This window comes from Marmota marmota, unplaced genomic scaffold, assembly GCF_001458135.2.
Source record: "Marmota marmota marmota unplaced genomic scaffold, marMar, whole genome shotgun sequence".
Lineage (NCBI taxonomy): Eukaryota > Metazoa > Chordata > Mammalia > Rodentia > Sciuridae > Marmota > Marmota marmota.
In genome coordinates, this window is record NW_026000153.1 from 19,401,064 (window position 1) to 19,414,691 (window position 13,628).

The 13,628-nt window shown below is 37.7% G+C and overlaps 1 protein-coding gene across 4 annotated transcripts in view; it reads right to left on the minus strand.

Annotated features, from left to right (window-relative positions):
- The window catches only part of LOC107146207 (upregulator of cell proliferation), a 48,178-nt gene that overhangs the window by 28,011 nt on the left and 6,539 nt on the right, over positions 1 to 13,628 (minus strand). Inside the window, exon 1 of one of the 4 annotated variants that reach the window (XM_048786502.1) lies at positions 11,153 to 11,171. The exons of the other annotated variants lie outside the window; for them this stretch is intronic. The gene's annotated coding sequence lies outside the window, so the exon portion shown is untranslated. Of the gene's footprint in view, positions 1 to 11,152; positions 11,172 to 13,628 lie in introns of those variants that run through there. 4 annotated transcript variants of the gene reach the window in all.

Below are 13,628 nucleotides of genomic sequence, written 5' to 3' on the forward strand. Positions count from 1 at the left end.
AGCCGCGCCCGCCCCGCTCCGCTCCGCATCGCGCGGGGCTCCAGGCGGAGGGTAGGCGACGGCTGGCAAGGGAGGGGACAGACTGACGGCCGACTGGCCGAGGTGTGGAGCGTGAGCCTGGGCCAGCACAGCCCCACCCTACTGCCTCCCACCCACTCTGTCCCGGCCCTAAGGCGTCAGGCTGCACCTTCGGTGCCGAACCTGCCTGAGGACCTGGCTCCAGGACCTGGGGGAAATCTACCCTTCTGCGTTTTGAGTTTAATTTACTAAGAAAAGCCTTTTTTCCGAATCTCTGTTATTGTTATTAAGCAAACCAGCAACTTTCTACTTCTAACTTGCAGGGCTGTTTTTGAACGTGTTTCTGGCCTGTTAACCTTTGCAAAAGATGTAAATTCACACTGTGAAGCTCTAAAGAATATTCTTTATATTGTATTAATAAGCACTATAATGAACCTGGAACTCCAGCAGTGGGGTTTTTTACACCCTCACCCACAAGCTATGAGTATTTGGACAGATAAAATTTTGAACCTCAGCATTTTCTGCGTTGTCACATTAAATATTATTAAAAATTATTATTATTTATTTTATGAAGTATACAAGACAGCAAAGCAGTGTTTAAAAGTCTTCTGGAGCCAGAATACCTGGATTGGAATCTGAGATCCATTAATAATTAGGAGCTCTGGCAAGCTAGAACTTCTCCAGGGCCACAATTCCTCCTTTGAAAAACAGGGGTATTATGTCCTATCTTCTCTTTGAGGATTAAATTAGTTCATATTTGTATGGGATTAATATGTTGCCTGGTACAAGGTTTCATTCTGTACTGGGAGAATCCATTCAATGTTTCTTAGCCTTGTCCTCATCAATAAAGTAGTAGCTCACAGTTGCTACCATTTTAAGTGGTAGCAACCACTAAGTTCAGAGGACAATTAATGATCTGTAAATGGGAGCTGAAACATAAAGCTAGAGGGATTTTGGGGACCCAGATTAGGGATAGATACAGTGAGGAAGAGTTTGGGGAGTGGGCAATCCTAAATGGATTTGATTTAAGGCAGTAATGATTGCCGCTGGAGGTCAGATTAATTTTATTTGTATTTATTTGTTTGATTTTTGTGGTATTGGAGATTGAATCTAGAGGCCCTCTACTACTGAGCCATACTCCAAAGCCCTTTTTATTTCTGAGTCAGGGTCTGCCTAAATTGAAGAGGCTGGCCTTGAATTTGTGAATCTCTTGCCTCAGTCCCCTGAGTGGCTGGGATTACAGGTATGTGCCACTACATCTGACAAGGAAGTTTGTTTTCTAAAAATCATTTGACCACTAGGCCTGAACCTAGGTTCAATCCCCAGAACCCAGGACATTGTGCATGCTAGGCAAGTGCTTTACCATGGAGCTACATCCCCAGTCCTGTATTACTTAATATTTTGGAAACCAACAATTATTTTTGTTTATAATATTTTTAGTTGTAGATGGACACAATACCTTTATTCATTTATTTTTTAATGTGGTGCTAAGGATCTAACCAGTGCTTCAAATGTGCTAGGCAAGCACTCTACTACTAAGCTACAAGCCCAAGCCCCAACAGATTTTTATTATGTTTATTTTATTTATTTTTTTGAGACAGGTCTCACTAAATTGTCCAGGCCAACCTAAAAACTTTCTCTTTTCCTATTTTGAGGTTAGCCTAGACAATTTAATGAGACCTGTCTCACTAAAAGTACATAGGAAAAGTTAGGTCACATTCACTCCACTGTTCTTCCCTTTTGCCAACCTTTTTCCCTCCCTCTCAATCCCCTTCATCTAGTCCACTGATCTTTCTTCTACTTTGATAGAATCCTTCCCACTCACCCTTTTCCTCCCCCAAACCTTTCCCCCACCCACCTTTTTCCTTTCCCTCTTTTTCCCTTCTATTTTTTTTAATTTGTTCTAATTAGTTATACATGAGAGTAGAATGCTTTTTGACACATTGTACACAAATGGAGCACAACTTCTCATTCCTCTGGCTGTACATGGTGCAGAGTCACACCAGTAGTGTAGTCTTACATGTATATAGGGTAATATTGTCTGTCTTATATTACAGACTTTCCCATCCCCACAGCCCCACCCCTCCCCTCACTCCCCTCTGAATAATCCCAAATTCCTTCATTCTTTCCTACCTGTCTCCCCACTATGGATCAGCATCCACTTATCAGAGAACACATTCAGCCTTTGACTTTTGGGGATTGGCTTATTTCACTTAGCATAATGTTCTTTAGTTCCATTCATTTACTTGCAAATGCCATAATTTCATTTTTCTTTCAGGCTGAGTAATATTCCATTGTGTATATGTACCACATTTTCCTTACCCATTCATCTGTTGAAGGGCATCTAGATTGGTTCCATAATTTAGCTACTGTGAATTGAGCTGCTGTAAACATAGAGGTGAGGTGGTTGCATCACTGTAGTATGCTGATTTTAAGTCCTTTGGGTATAAACCAAGGAGTGAGATAGCTGGGTCAAATCGTGGTTCCATTCCAAGTTTTCTGAGGGATCTCCAAAATGCTTTCCATAATGGTTGCACCAGTTTGCAGTCCCACCAGCAAGGTATAAGTGTACCCTTTTCCCTACATCTTCATCAACATTTATTGTTGCTTATATTCTTGATAATTGCTGTTCTGACTGGAGTGAGATGAAATCTTAGAGTTAGTTTTGATTTGCATTTCTCTAACTGCTAGAGATGATGAACATTTTTTCATGTGTTTGTGGATTGATTGTATTTCTTCTTCTGTGAAGTGTCTGTTCAGTTCCTTAGCCCATTTATTGATTGGGTTATTTGGTTTTTTGGTGTTAAGTTTTTTGAATTCTTTATATATCCTGGAGATTAGTGCTCTACCCGAGGTGTATATGGTAAAGGTTTTCTCCCATTCTGTAGGCTCTCTCTTCATGTTATTGTTTCCTTTGCTGAGAAGAAACTTTTTAGTTTGAATACATCCTATTTATTGATTCATAATTTTACTCCTTGTGCTTTAGGAGACTTGTTAGGGAAGTCAGATCCTAAGCCGACATGATGAAGATTTGGGTCCAATTTGTCTACTATTAGGCATAAGTTCTCTGTTCTAGTGCATAAATCTTTGATCCACTTTGAGTTAATTTTTTGTTCAGGGTGAGAGATAGAGGTTTAATTTCATTTTGCTACATAAGGATTTCCAGTTTTCCTAGCACCATTTGTTGAGGAGGTTATCTTTTCTCCAATGTATGTTTTTGGCACCTTTGTCTAGTATGAGATAACTGTATTTATGTGAGTTTGTCTCTGTGTCTTCTATTTTGTACCATTGGTCTACATGTCTATTTTGGTACCAATACCATGGTGTTCTTGTTACTATTGCTCTGTAGCATAGTTTGAGGTCTGGTATTGTGATACCTCCTGCTTCACTCTTCTTGCTAAGGATTGCTTTGGCTAGTCTGGGTCTCTTATTAGTTTTCCAAATGAATTTCATGATTGCTTTTTCTAGTTCTATGAAGAATGTCATTGGATTTTAATAGGAATTGCATTAAATCTGTAAAACAGTTTGGGTAGTATGGCCATTTTGACAATATTATTTCTGTTATCCAAGAGCATGGGAGATCTATCGTCTAAGGTCTTCTTCAATTTCTTTAGTGTTCTGTAGTTTTCATTGTACAGGGTGAGAGTCTACCAACCAGCTTCTTGGTTGGTAGGCTTTCACCTTTCTTGTTTGATTGATTCCCAATTTTTTTTATACTATCATAAATGGGGTAGTTTCTCTAATTTCTCTTGCAGTGGATTCATTGCTTATGTATAGAAATGCATTTGATTTATGGGTATTGATTTTATCTCCTGCCACTTTACTGAATTCATTTATTAGTTCTAGAAGTTTTCTGGTGGAATTTTTTGGATCTTCTAAATATAGAATCATGTCCTTAACAAACAGCAATAGTTTTGAGTTCTTATTTTCCTATTTGTAATTTCTTTCCTCTGGTTGCTCTGGCTAGAGTTTTAAGGACTATGTTGAATAGAAGTGGTGAAAGAGGGCATCCCTGTCTTGTTCCAGTTTTCAGAGGGAATGCTTTCAATTTTTCTCCATTTAGAATGATGTTGGCCTTGGGCTTAGCATCAATAGCTTTTACAATGTTGAGGTATGTTTCTACTATCCCTAGTTTTTCTAGTGTTTTGAACATGAAGATGTGCTATATTTTGTCAGATGCTTTTTCTGAATCTATTGAGATAATCATATGATTCTTGTCTTTAAGTCTATTGATATGATATAATATGTTTATTGATTTCTGTATGTTGAACCAACCTTGCACCCCTGGGATAAACCTCATTTGATCGTGGTGCACTATCATTTTAATGATTTTGTATATGATTTGCCAGAATTTTATTGAGAATTTTTGTGTCTATGTTTATCAGGGATATTGGTCTAAAGTTTTCTTTCCTTGATGTGTCTTTGTCTGGTTTTGGTATCAGGGTGATATTAGCCTCATAGAATGAGGGTTCCCTCCTTTTCTATTTCATGGAATAATTTGAGGAGTATTGATATTAGTTCTTCTTTGACGGTCTTCTAGAACTTGACAGAGAAACCATCTGGTCTAAGCTTTTCTTGGTTGGTAGGCTTTTGATGGTGTCTTCCATTCACTGCTTGAAATTGATGTTTAAATTGTGTATGTCCTGATTCAGTTTGGGTAGATCATATGTCTCTAGAAATTTGTCAGTGTCTTTGAGATTTTCTATTTTATTGGAGTATAAATTTTCAAAATAGTTTTAATTATCTTCTGTATTTCAATAGTGTCCATTGTGATAATTCCTGTTTCATCACGAATTTTAGTAATTTGAGTTTTCTCTCTCCTCTTCATTAGCATGGCTAAGGGTTTATCAACTTTATTTATATTTTTTTCAAAGAACCAACTTTTTGTTTTACCAATTTTTAATTGTTTCTTTAGTTTCAGTTTCATTGATTTCAGCTAATTTTAATTATTTCCTGTCTTCTACTACTTTTGGTCTTCTTTTTCTAAGGCTTTGAGTTACACCACATTTATTTTTTGACTTTTTATTCTTCTTAACAAATTAGCTCAATGCAATGAACTTTCTTCTTAACACTTTCATAGTGTCCCAGAGATTTTGATGTCTTATCAGTGTTCTCATTTACCTCTAACAATTGTTCTATCTCCTCCCTGATGTCTTCTGCTATCTATTGTTCATTCAATAGCATATTATTTAGTCTCCAGGAGTTGGAGTAGCTTTTATTTTTTATTTTACCATTGATTTCTAATTTTATTCCATTATGATCTGATAGAATGCAGGTAATATCTCTATTTTCTGAGAGGTGCTTTGTGGCATAACATATGGTCTATTTTAGAGAAGGACCCATGAGCTGCTGAGAAAAAGGTGTATTTGCTCAATGATGGATGAAATACTCTATATATGTCCATTAAGTCTAAGTCATTGATTGTATTATTTAGTTCTATAGATTGTTTAGTTTTTGTTTGGAAGATCTATCCAGTGGTGGCAAAGGTGTGTTGAAGTTACCCAGTATTATTGTGTTGTGGTCCATTTGGTTCTTGAAATTGAGAAAGGTTTTGATTGATGTACTTAGATGCTCCATTTTGGGGGACATAAAAATTCATTATCGTTATATCTTGTTGATGTATGATTTTTTAAGCAGTATGAGATGTCCTTCTTTATCCCTTCTGACTAACTCTGGTTTGAAGTCCACTTTGTGAGTTCACTTAGAGTCCCACTTCCACTTTATGGGGATAGAAACCCCTGCTTGTTTAACAGTCCATGTGAGTGATATGTTTTTTCCCAACCTTTCACCTTCAGTCTGTGAATGTCTTTTCCTAGGAAGTGAATCTCTTGAAGACAGCATATTGTTAGGTTTGGTTTTTTTTAATCCAATCTGCCAGTCTCTTTTTTGAATGAGTTTAGGCCATTAACTTTCAGATTATTATTAAGATATGATTTGTATTCCCAGTCATTTTGGTTTATTTTTGTTTTTTCATGTGACTTAGTTTCTCCTTTAATTGACCTCTCCTTTGTGTAGCTCCTCCCTTTGTTGATTTTCAGTGTTTTTGTATTTTTTTTCAATTTCTCCTCATAAAATATTTTGCTGAGAATGTTCTGTAGTGCAGGCTTTTTAGTTGTGAATTCTTTTAACATTTGTTTATCATGGAAGGTTTTTATTTCATCTTCAAATCTGAAGCTTAATTTTGCTGGGTATAGTATTCTTGGCTGGCATTCATTTTCTTTCAGAGCTTGATATATGTTATTCCAGGGCCTCCTGGCATTGAGGGTCTGGGTTGAAAAATCAGCTGAAATCCAAATTGGTTTCCCCTTATATGTAATTTGAGTTTTTTTCTCTCGTATCCTTTTTAAAAATTCTATCATTATTCTATATGCTAGTCATTTTCAGTATAATGTACCTTGATGTGGGTCTGTTGTAACTTTGTATATTTGGTGTCATGTAAGCCTCTTGTACTTGATTTTCCATTTCATTCTTTAAATTTGGGAAATTTTCTAATATTATGTCTTTAAAAAGATTGTTTATTCCTTTGGTTTGTACCTCCAGGCCTTAATCTATTCTGATAAATCTTAAATTTGGTCTTTTCATGATATCCCATATTTCTTGGAAGTTCTTTTCATGGTTTCTTACCATCTTCTCTGTTCAGTTGACTTTATTTTCAAGAGTGTATATTTTGTCTTCATTGCCTGAGGTTCTGTCTTCTAAATGGTCTAGTCTGTTGATGATACTTTCCACTAAAACTTTAATTTGGTTTATTGTTTCCTTCATTTCAAGTATTTCTGCTTGATTCCTTTTTATAATCTTTGCCTCTTTATTGAAGTGATCTTTCACTTCTTATATTTTCTCTCTGATACCATGCTTTATTTTGAAAATCAGCCTAACTACGTATCTTCTAAACTCTTTCTCTGACATTTCCTCTACTGTGATGTCTATTGATTCTATTGTTGAAACATCTTGGTTTGTTTGAGGCACTTTGTTCCCTTGGTTTTTTCATGTTGTTTGTGTGTCTTCCCATTTAGTGGTATGGATCTGAGGCAGAATAGTTTCTACCCTGTAGTCTTATAGTGTTCCTGAAGGCTTCCAGTATCTCATCTTTAAGGGAGAAACTAATATGAACAGTACCCAATGTCCCTGAGTACTTCAGGACTCAATGAGCTGGAGAGAGTCTGGTTTTCTCCAGTTTCTCCAACCTGAGCTCCCCCCAGGGCACTGCCCCTAGTCTCCAGCTTTCCACAGGCTTGCTAGACCCAGACTGGCCCATTCAAGCCCAACTACAATCTGACGGACCTGGTGTCAGATTCCCCAGGGTCTGCCTTGCTGCAGTCCCAAGATCTCAATGCCATTTCAACTTGCAGAGAGACCACCAGGGATGCACTCACACAAAGGAGTGACCTTACCAAAAAGCAGCCAGATGGTGGCCACTAGCACACCCAGCAGAAAGACCTCAGGTGCAACCAGACTTGCAGGTATTCTGACAACATATCTCCAGGCCCTGGTTGGTGTCCCCAGACTGAGGTGGCCACGCCCCCAGACTGCTGCAAACCTGCAGGCCCTGGCCAGTGTCCCAAAATGGTGGCAGCTACATGTAACCTGCAGGTACTGTGACAGTGGACTTCCAGGCAGCAGGGGGCAGTGGGCAAGCTCATGGCAGGTGATCCACAGGTGCACGTTGGGATCCGAAAGTGCTCATCAGGCTGCACGCAGGTAAGAGGCAGGTAAATGGGAAAATGGCTGATGATAGGCAATAGTCATGAGCAATCTATGCTCAAAAGGCAGGTGATATGCTGGTAGACAGTGGGTGATCATGGCAGACAAAGAGTGGGTAAACAGCAGGGGATCAGTGGGCGGCAACAACTGCTTTGTAGAGAAAAAATACTTGTTGATTTTTGGTTTTATTTGTTGTGCTTTAGGAGTCATGTTAAGGAAGACAGTTCCTCTGTTTGAATCTCAAGTCACAGAGCAACAAGGAATGCAACCTCCTTCTAGTCCACTATCTTGGATTTCCCCCCTGCTTTAACCCTTTTTATTTGGACTAGCTTCTGCATATCAGAGAAAACATTCAAATTTTGACTTCTTGGATCTGGTTTATTTCACTTAGCATGAAAGTCTCCAGTTTCATCCATTTTCCAGCAAACACCATAATTTCATTCTTCTGTATGGCTAAGTAATACTCCATTGTGTACATGTAGCACATTTTCCTAATCCATTCATCTGTTGAAGGGTACCTAAGTTGATCCCATAGCTTGGCTATTGTGAATTCTGCTGCTATAAACACTGATGTGGCTGTGTCCCTATAGTATGCTGATTTTATTTTTTTTTAATCTATTTATTTTTTGATACCAGGGATTGAACCCAGGTGCACTTACCCACTCAGCCACATCCCCATGCCCATTTTACTTTTTATTTTGAGACAGGGTCTCACTAAGTTGCTTAGGGCCTCATTAAGTTACTGAGGCTGGCTTTGAACTCATGATCTTACTGTTTCAGATTCCTGAGTTGCTGGGATCATAGGCTTGTGCTACCGTGCCCAGTTAGTATGCTGATTTTAGATCTTTTGGATATATACTGAAGAGTGGGATAGCTGGGTCATAGGTTGTTTCATTTCTAGTTTTTTGAAGAATCTCTATACTGTTTTTCAAGATTGTTTGCACTAATTCGCAGTCCTAATAACTATGTATGAATATACCTTTTCCATACATCCTCGCTAACACTTATTATTTTTATTCCTCATTATTGCCATTCTGATTGAAGTAAGATGAAATCTCAGTGTAGTTTTGCTTTGCATTTCCCTAATTGTTAAAGATGTTGAGTATTTTTTCATGTAAATATATGGCCATTTGTATTTCTTCTTTTGAGAACTATTTAGTTTTTTTGTCCATTTATCAAAATTTTTTTGGTGTTTTTTTGAGTTCTTTATATATTATGGATGTTAATGTCCTCAGGAACAGGTGGCAAAAATCTTCTCCCATTCTAGCAGTTGCAGAGTTTCTAGTCTAATTCCTAGGTCTTTGATCCACTTTGAGTTGACTTCAGTGCAGGGTGTGAGACAGAGGTCAAGAAAGGGGTCTTTTACATATGACTTTCCAGTTTGCCCTGCACCATTTATTAAAAAGGTTATCTTTCCTCCTATGTATGTTTTTAATACCTTTGTCTAGTACGAAGTAACTCTTTTTATGTAGGTTTGTCTCCTATTCTATTCCATTGGTCTTTTTTTTTTTTAAGAGAGAGTGAGAGAGGGAGGGAAAGAGAGAGAGAGAGAGAGAGAGAGAGAGAGAATTTTTTAATATTTATTTTTTAGTTATCGGCGGACACAACATCTTTGTTTGTATGTGGTGCTGAGGATCGAACCCAGGCCGCACGCATGCCAGGCGAGCACGCTACCACTTGAGCCACATCCCCAGCCCTATTCCATTGGTCTTCACATCTGTTTTGTCCCATCCTTCATTAGATTAATTACAAAGTTTTGAGTTGTTTTTTTCTTTTCTTTTCTTTTTAGGTTATTGTGAATGGGTTAGTACTCCTGAAATTTTTTTGGATTGATAAGCACCTTGCCATTGCTGAAGCTGGCTCTGAACTCACAATCCTCCTGTCTCAGTGTCCCAAGCTGCTGGAATTATAGGCATATGCCACCGTGACCAGAGATATTTCCTTTATCACCTCCAATTTTATTTGAGTCCTCTTTCTCTGTATTTTGGTTAGTTTGGCTAAAGATTTATCAATCTGGTTTATCTTTTCAAAAAACCAACTCTTTATTTCATTGATCCTTTGTATTATTTTTTATTCTCCATTTCACTGATTTTGGCTCTGATTTCAATTACTAACTTCTACTGATTTTGGTGTTGGTTTGTTTTTCTTTTTCTAGGGACTTGATACGTAATGTTGAATTATTTTTTGTAAAGTATGAACTCAGGGCTATAAATTTTCTTCTTAGAACTGCCTTTATGCTGTCCCAAGGATTTTGATATGTTATCACTATTCTCATTTGTAAGAATTTTTTTTATTTCTCCCCTGATTTCTTCTGCTATCCATTCCTCATTCAAAAGCATACTATTTAGTTCCCAGGTATTAGAGTGATTTTTGTTTTTGATCTTATCGTTAATCTCTAACTTCACTCTATTCTGATTTCATAGGATGCAAGAAATTATCTCTATTTCGTTGTATTTGCTAAGATTTATAATGTGACCTACAATGTGATCTATTTTAACACTTTAAAAATGTTAAGGAATATAAGTTTGCTGAAATTAAATCTTCCTTAAAACACGAGTTTTAGCATCCTACAGCATGGTGGTCCATGGTATATTTTAACAACCCCTACTGTTGGACATAAATATTTCTACCAGTATTTCATTACTATAAGGAATGTGGACAAGAAATATCCTTGTACCCAAAATGGCCTACACACATACATGATTATTTCCTTAAGCCAAGTTTGTAGAAGTTTAATTTCTAGGTCAGTAGTATATTAACATTTTAAGGCTTTTCAGATACATATATTATCTCTGTGTGTATGTGTTTATACACATACACATATACATAAACATAACAAATTTGCACACATATATACAAATACAAAAATACACAAACACACATACAGATTATCCTCCTAGCACAATCACAAGCTCCGAATGATAGTGCCAGTTTCCCAAAATGCTCTCTATATTAAAAAAAAAAAAAAATCATTGCCAATTTGAATTCCCCACAGAAACAAGCAGAAACAACTAGAAGCCTTCTAGACAACTAGAAGCTCTGGAAAAGTCAAAGATTTACCACAACCAAGCAAACACTCAAGCAAGAAAAAGCTTTAAGAGGTAGGAATGTTTCATGGCATTTTTACTCAAAATATGTGCTCTTCACCAGCATGGTGGTAGAGTTGGTCCTAAGCAGATAGCAGCCCATTTCCCTTTTCCTCTTTTTAACTGGAGGAAGCATAGCAGATCTTCTTTGCATGCTCCCAGCCCTACAAGGAACCGTAAAGGGAGCCTTCAGGTTGAAATGAACGGATGCTCACAAGCCAAACATATAAAGATCTGCAGTGATGATAAATGTACAGGCAAATATAAAAGTCAGTATTATTGTAATTTTGGTTTGTAACTCCACTTCTTATGTTCAACAGGACTGAGCCAGGTGCAGTGGCTTATACCTGTATTCCCAGCTTCTCAGGAGGCTGAGCAGGAGGACCACAGGCGTTTGAGACCAGCCCAGGCAACATTGTGAGATCCCCCCCCCATCTGAAAGAGAGAGAGAGGGGGGGGAGGGAGGGAGGGAGGAAGGAGGGCGGAAGGAGGGAAGAAAGGAAGGTAGGTAGGTCAAATGCATAAAAATTATAAATTTAAATCTCAAAAAAGGACAAATGCATAAAAAATTATAAATTTAAATCTGTACTATTAGGGCTGAGCAGGGTGGCATACGCCCATAATCCCAGCTACTTGGGAGCCCAAGGCAAGAGGATCAAAAGTTGGGAGGCCATTCTGGAAACTTAGTGAAAAAAAAGGGAAAGAGGGGTACAGCACAGTAGTAGAGTACTCCTGGGTTCAATTCTCAATACTGCAATAAATAAATCTATATTGTTAGGTATACAATGTATAGAGATAGAATTTATAACACCAATAATATGAAGGGGGAAGAAAACTGTATGAATAGTTTTTTATTGCAATTGAAGATGTTAGTATGAATTTAAATTAGATTACTATAACTTTAGGATGCTCTATGTAATCGCTATGATAATTACAAAAATATCTGGAGAATATGCAGAAAAGTGGCTGGGCACAGGGGCACAGGCCTATAATTCCTGAGACTTGGGAGGCTAAGGCAGGTGATCTCAGGTTTGAGACTAGCCTCAGCAATTTAGCGAGGCCCTCAACAACTTAGTGAGACCTTGTCTCAAAATCTAAAAAAACAGGGGTTGGATATTTAGCTCAGTGGCAGAGCACTTTTCTAGCACACGCATGGTCCTGAGTTCAGTCCTCAGCTGAACTCAGGATAAAGGACTGGGGATATAATTCAGTGGTAAAGTGTCTCTGCATTCAGTCCCCAGTACCCCTCCTCCAAAAAATCAACAAACTAGGAATAGAAGAGGATTTGCTCAACATGAAAAAGGGCACTTACAAAAAAATCCACAGGGAACATCATACCCATGGTGAAAGAGTGAAAACTTCCCCCTAAGATCAAAAACAAGAAAAAAATGCCCACTTTCTCCACTTCTATTCAAAAGTATTGAAAAGGTTTACAAAATGGAATGGATATAAAACTATACTTGCGGATGACATGACCTTATAGAAAATTCCAAAGAATCCATAAGAAAGCTACTAGAGCTAATAAACAAATTCAGCAATGTTGTTGGGTAGAAGAGCAATAACAAAAAACTAAGTAGTGTTTCTATATACTTGTAAAGAACTATCAAGAGTAGGGCCTGTCACCCAGCAACTTGGGAGGCTGAAGCAGGAAGATCATAAAATCAAGGCTAGCCTCAGTAATTTAGTAAGGCCCTAAGCAACTTAGCAAGACTCTGTATTAAAATTAAAAATAAAAGGGCTGGTGATGTAGCTCAATGGTAAAGCAACCCTGGGTTTAATCCCCAGTACAAAACAAAACAAATAAACAAAAACTTATCAGAATAGGAAGTTAAGAATTCCATATATAATAGCATCTAAAAGAACAAAAATGTCTAAGAATATATTTAACCAAAAAAGGAGGTGAAAGACTTATACACTGAAAACTACAAAACATTGCTGAGTGGCTGGAGTTGTGGCTCAGTGGCAGAGCCCTTGCCTTGCGCATGTGAGGCACTGGGTTCAATCCTCAGCACCACATAAAACAAATAAATAAAATAAAGGTATTGTATCCATCTATAACTAAAAAATTTTTTTAAATCATTGCTGAAAGACATTTAAAAAAAATGGAATATCAATCTGCCCAAAGTAATCTACAGATTATATATATATACACTTTTTTTTTTTCCTTCAGTACTGGGCTTCCTGCATGCTAAGCAAGAATTCTACCCCTGAGCTATACCCCCTGCACTCCCATCTTTATTTTGAGTCAGGATTTTGATAAATTGCCCAGGCTGGCCTGCTTCAGCCTCCTGAGTAGCTGGGATTACAGGCTTGCACCGTCATATGTTAAACATCTGTATGAACATATAATTTACCCATCAGCAATCACTCCCTATTCCCTCCCTTCCTCATCCCAGGCAACCATTAATCTATTTTCTGTCACTACAGTGTTGCCTATTCTGGATATACAGATGGAGCCATACACTATTTGGCCTCTGGTACCTGGCCTCTTTCACTTATTTGATATAATAAGAAATATATATTTGGTCTTTGCCCCTGGTCCTAGCACGGTTTTTTTAATATTTATTTTTTAATTATAGGTGAACACAATGTCTTTATTTTACTCTATGTAGTGCTGAGGATCAAATCCAGTGCTGTGTCACGCACATTAGGGGAGCGCTCTACCTCTGAGCCACAATCCCAGCCCCCTGGCACATTTTTACAACCCTTGGAATTTCCTGCATGACAGAAATGATAGGAAGGTCTTTTGTTTTTCATTAACAAAAACAAAAACCTGAGATATGCCTATAGGAGTCTCTTGGTAGGCCCATAGATTAGTTTCAG